The sequence below is a fragment of the Mesoplodon densirostris genome, chromosome 1 (assembly GCF_025265405.1).
Source record: "Mesoplodon densirostris isolate mMesDen1 chromosome 1, mMesDen1 primary haplotype, whole genome shotgun sequence".
Lineage (NCBI taxonomy): Eukaryota > Metazoa > Chordata > Mammalia > Artiodactyla > Ziphiidae > Mesoplodon > Mesoplodon densirostris.
This window is the reverse complement of record NC_082661.1, coordinates 201664751-201670762: the sequence shown is the minus strand read 5'-3', so window position 1 is coordinate 201670762 and position 6012 is coordinate 201664751. Positions and strand designations below refer to the sequence as shown.

At 40.5% G+C, this 6012-nt stretch overlaps 1 pseudogene; it reads right to left on the bottom strand.

Annotated features, from left to right (window-relative positions):
* Positions 1-1342: 1342 nt before the first annotated feature.
* On the bottom strand, positions 1343-2968 carry LOC132486417 (protein enabled homolog; annotated as a pseudogene).
* Between the last annotated feature and the right edge of the window lie 3044 nt (positions 2969-6012).

Sequence of the window (6012 nt, the reverse complement as noted above, 5' to 3'; positions counted from 1 at the left end):
TGTTTCAGACCTTTGAACTTACTCAAGTTAAAATACAAATAGCTGGGCTTCCCTGGTGGCGCAGTGGTTGAGAGCCCGCCTGCCGATGCAGGGGACACGGGTTCGTGCCCCGGTCCAGGAAGATCCCACATGCCGCGGAGCAGCTGGGCCCGTGAGCCATGGACGCTGAGCCTGCGTGTCCGGAGCCTGTGCTCTGCAACGGGAGAGGCCACAACAGTGAGAGGCCCCCGTACCACACACACACAAAAAAATACAAATAGCTGAAAACATGATGTAAAAGATTAAGTACTTGGTGCTGTTAACATATTTACCAATAAAAGTCACAAAATATTCCTCATTATTATTCATGCAGGTAACTGAGAACGAAGATAGTGCAGAAATTAACTTTAAATAAAAAAGTATTCCTTCCCTTCCTCCCGCTCCCCTATACTCTACAAAATGTTTTCCCTGGGACTAGGCCTTGAAAAGGCCACTACATATTAGTTTGACATGCATTACCGTCTGCAATTTAAAAAGCTAATTTTGTGGTGTTGTAATTACATTATAAAAATGTCCACATGCATAAATCTAAAAAAGGTTGAAAACCTACAGTAAATCTACAATATACTGTTTTACATTTGACCACTGGTTTGTGTTATGTAGGAGTCACAGATTTGGTAAAGCATTGTAACAATTTAGGAAGGCATCTAAATCTTTACATTCTGGACAAATTTTATGTTTGAATCTACAAAATTGCATGAAGGCTAAACTCGAGAGACTTCCTATCATTCTAAAATTCCTCACTCCAAACAAATCATTTTTAGGACACTTTCTTATAAATATCACCCTTTGAAAGCACATACAATTCCATTTGTTCCACATTTTATGATCTTAACCTACATAGGGCTGAACTCAATTATTCATGGAATATCAAATATGATAGGAAGACAAACCTGAGAGAAACATTTACAATAAAATAGCATAACTTGCTAAATTCCTCATCACCATTCTCTGAAAAAAATTTCTCAAGCCTTTCTCCTCTTTATTTTAGCAATGGATTGTGGAAAATGTGCGATTTTCTCTTGACATGAAAATATTTCAATGCACGGTGATCTTGCCTGACGAATTCAGTATTTTCTGCATAACTGATACAGGAACTCCTATACGACTCTCTTCCATCGTGTTGTAAAGGTCAGAAAAAAGCAGCAAAATGGGAGGGAAATAGCTTACCACCAGAGTAATAATGCCTGAAGTCTTTCAAAGTATGCTGGTTTTTCCCTCCTTCCGACTGTTTGTCTCCATTTTCTTCTTACAGCTCACAAAATGTAAGGGTTTTGTTGTTAACACAGTTGTTCTTTGTAGGTTTTTTTTTCCTTTCTCCAGATTAAAGTCCTGTCTCTCCTTAGTTTGATTCTCTATGCAATATTTGACTTGCTCAGTTCCTGCCTGGTTGCATCAATGAGCTCTTCTTTTAGCTTAGTTAATTCTTTTCTCATTTCATCTAAAATGTCCTGCTTCAGTCTGTCATAGTCCAGTCCCTCCATCTGGACTCTGTTGGCACTGGGCTGTGACAAGGGCACAGATTTTGGTCTGTGTAATGAATCATAGGACCTGTTGTCAAAAACAACCTGATTTTACCTTGGAGAATCCCATCTGGAAATAACAGGTGACTTGCTGCCACTCATTGTATTTGTTCTTTCCCAGGGTTTTCTTGTCGGTTCAGGTGTACTTGTTGAAGAGGTCTTAGAAGTTACAGGCTCTGAATCTTCATTTTTGTCCTCTTTTTGTTGTTTCTATTGTTGATCCCTTTTTTAGCAATTCTTCTCCTCCTGGCCAGCAGGGCACTCGTTTCTTCCATTAATACCCTCTAATGGAAGGGGTCCATTTCCACCACCCGTATCTGTTTTAGAGGAGGCCGAATTCACACCAATGGTATTCCCTCCACCTGGGAAGGAGGCGTCCTCCATCCGTGACACTTTCCTAAGTTTTGCTCCAGCAATTGCAACTGCAAGTCCAGTTAAAGGGCCACGGTCTTCAGACATGGATCCCGAAAAAACTCCAGTTGCAGGGAGGGGGGTACCTGACTAGGAAGAGGTGGTGGAGGAGGCGGAGGGGGGGCCCTGAGGACAGAAGTGGAGGGGGTGGAGGGGGCCCTGGGGGCGGAGGGAGCGCGGCTGATGCCTGGGCAGGACCTGGTGGGAGTGGAGAAGGGGGTGGAGGTGCAGGTGGCCCAAGACAATGCCCTGTTGGGCTGGAGATTCCGCGGCTGAGAGGCTGCCTGCGAGCCTGGCTCAGAAGCAGAGGAGTCGTCTCCACAGAGGCAGGGGCAGCGGCATTTGCCATTCTTGGCTCTCCCTCCCATTCCAGCTGCTCCCTTTCTAGCTGCTCTTGCCGCTCTCTTTCTGGCCTTTCCCGGTCCAACCTCTCCAGCCTCTCCCACTCCAGACAATCCTGACATTCCCTTTCTTGTCTCTCTCCAGCTGCTCCTGTTTTAGTCGCTCCCTCTCCAGCCTTTCCCTTTCTAACCTCTCCCTCTCCAGTCTCTCCCTTTCCATTCTTTCTCTCTCCAGCCTTTCCTGCTCCAGCTCCTTTTGTCGTTGCTGTTCTTGTAGTTGCCTTCTTTGAATTTCCAGTTCTTCTTGTGATGGGCCATTCTGAACTTGGGCAGGTGAATTTTGTCAAGGCAATATTGGCCCTGTTTCCTGTGAATTCAGCACTTCTAAGGCATGCGTCATGGCACTTGTGAAGACATTGGCATCTTCTTTGCTGCCAAAGTTGAGACCAGACACCTGTCTAGCAACCCTTTAAGAATGGCACAATTTATCACCACCTGATGGTCCTGAATCTTCCCGTCCACCACTCTGAATGTGCTGTTGCCTGTATGATGATATATATGAACTCTGCTGAACCCGATTGAACCACCAGCTGGCACCCACTTTTTATTGGCATCATCATAAACCATCACAGCAGCTCTTGCCTGACAGATACTCTGTTCACGTCTCATTGTGCTTTCTTCTTTATGCCTTTAGATGTAGAAGATTTTTGTAGGTTCCAGTCTTTTTTATCGATAGTTTTTCAGATGTTAGCTGTGGTTTTGGTGTGTTCATGAGAGGAAGTAAGCGCAAGGTCCTTCCACTCCACCATCTTGAAAGACTCCTCCTGTTTTTGTTATTATTAATGCTAAAACAGCTATCATTTTTGAGCATCTGTGTTGGGCTAGATGCTACAAGTCAGTTATGTTATGGTTTGTATGGTAACTTAACTTACTCCCTTAGCACCAAATCAAAGCTAAAAAGTCATTGAAATGTTTTGTTTCTGAAGACTGCTTCTGATTTCAGTTTGGGACCCACCCTGGAACTTGAGGCAGTGGTAAACAAGCTGGTAGATGGGATCCTGACTGAGCAGAAAATCACCTTTATTCCATCTTCTATAAGCTTTTTAAAAGTGGTGGAAAGGTAAGCCACAGTGATGTTTGTCAGCATTATAAATAAAGGTTATCTATTACATGTTTTTACTCAGATTTAAAACCAGGCATTTGATAAAAGTACAATTAAATGTAATTAAATTAATAAAAATAATAGGCTTAAAGAATGAATCCATCCATTTTACAACCACATGTGTTAATCATTCAAGCAAGATTGGTATAGCAATTGGGTAAAGGAACTGAATAATTTCCATATGTTTTTAAAGTTTTTTGTATTTTTTTTTGAAGAAAGAAATTTGTATAATTCTGGAAGTCCTGTTTTATAAATGAATGCATATGAAGGAGGATAGTTTTTAAGCATTATTACATAATGGAATTATGGGACAATGATTTTGGAGGAGACCATAGTCAGGTTTTAGATATTCATTTAAATATACAACAGATAATCACTGAGCTCTTACTTTGTGCAAAATTATACTGAAGCATAGGTATTGCTAAATAATCTTTTATAATTTTAGAGACCCTTGAGCCTTGCTACTTCAGATGTGGTCCATGGACCAGCAGCATCAGCATCACCTGGGAATTTGTTGGAAATGCAGAGTCTCCTGATTTCCTGAATCAGAATTTGTATTTTAATATGACCCACAGGTGATTGTATGCATATTCAAATTTGAGAAACATTTCTTGGGAGCAGTAGCTCTCAACTTTGGTGCCCACTGGAATTCACCTGGGATTTTAAAAAATGCTAACGCCTGATACCTGCTCCCAAGATTCTGATCTAAATAGTGTGATCTAAATGGTCTGTGGCCTGGTCTCTGAGGGATACAACCTTCTAAGTGATTCTAATGTACAGCCAAGATTGGAAACTGCTGGTTTAAAGACTGTCTCATCATAGCACATTACCCCATTACTTTTCTGGGAGGAAGGCTGTGTGGCAGTGAGTCTGGTCAGGGTAAAGTGAAGAGGTGCCTTTGGTCAGGAAAAGAAAAAAAACCTCCTCCTGTCTGTCCCTAAAGTCAGGCTTCCCCGACATGGATCACTTGGGAAGTCAATTTTAAAAATAGGGCTTCCCTGGTGGCTCAGTGGTTGAGAGTCCACCTGCTGATGCAGGGGACGTGGGTTCGTGCCCCGGTCCGGGAGGATCCCACATGCCCCGGAGCGGCTGGGCCTGTGAGCCATGGCTGCTGAGCCTGCGCATCCGGAGCCTGTGCTCCACAACGGGAGAGGCCACAGCAGTGAGAGGCCTGCGTAGTGCAAAAAAATAAAAATAAAAATAAATTAAAAAATAGAAAAATCTCACCTCTAGAGATTTTAATATAGGATGTTTGAATTGGGATCCAGGAATCTCTATTTTAACAAGCAACTGTCACAGGCATTTGGTTCAAAGATCATACTTTGAGAACTACTGACCTAAAGCCTTAAAAAAAAAATTCAGGAGATCAAAAGCATTAAGTGGCTTGTGTCAGGCTTTTTAGCCCCTTCTTCTAGGAACTATGGTTGAAACTACCTTAAAGGTTTAGGTAGTAAAGCTCAAGGATCTTCTTGGTGAATAAATGAATTAAAACCTGTGAAGTGTTTCACATTTGACTTGTCAGATTATGTAAGCTCTCGGTGATCACAGTCCTTTAGAAAGTAACTCTCTGAGGGAAGGAATTTTGCCTGGTTTTCATCACTATATCCTCGCACTTTAAAGAGTTGATGGACACATAGGAGGCACCAAAATGTTTGTTAATTAAATAAAGATTACCTAGACCTTTAACATAGAGACTCACAGTTTGTGTTCTGGAGTTAGATGAAGTTGTGTTTTTCTGACTTGCTCACTACATGAACATGGATGAGTTATCTAACTTCTTTGAAGCTCAGTTTCTTCATGGAGACAACAAGTCTTTATAGGGCTGTGAGGAATAAACAAAATAATACATTTAAAATATTCAGTATACTATATTATATAAGTAATATAATATATACTATATATAGTATATATGTTGTATATACTATAAAATATTATAGTATATTATAAGTAATAAATGTTATGCACTACTATCATTGTAATTATCACTGTTATTAATATTGCCCTGATTTTCCTCCGACTATGAATGTTTGCTGCTCAATTTCCAAACCTTATTTTAATGCCATCTAAGCAGATATCTGTATATAGTTACACTGACTTACATATTCTGTTTAGTTTCTTTCAGACTCATTGGAATGTGACAAGTTCCTCAAAATTCTTAAGTATAGGGTGGGGAGAAAAAAATTAAACCTACTACGTGTCCATCACCATTTAAGGCATTTATGGTAACACACTGATTCTTCACAAGAACACTCTGGGGTATGTGTTAACTCTTTCGTTTACATGTAAGGAATTTAAACCCTTTTGTTAACTTGTTCAGCATTATGCTCAAAATCAAGTATACTGTTTGCATTTTCTTTTAGCAATTCTGCTTCCAGAACTGGAAGCAGAATTAGTGGAACATTTTAATAGTTTCTGGATTATAAAGTATAAAATTTTTTCCTATTCATATTTCCTTTCCAATATCAGGTTTATTTTCTAAGAGCCTTTAGCATCTGAACTATTCAGTTCTATACACCTTGTATCTTAGATCTTTTGA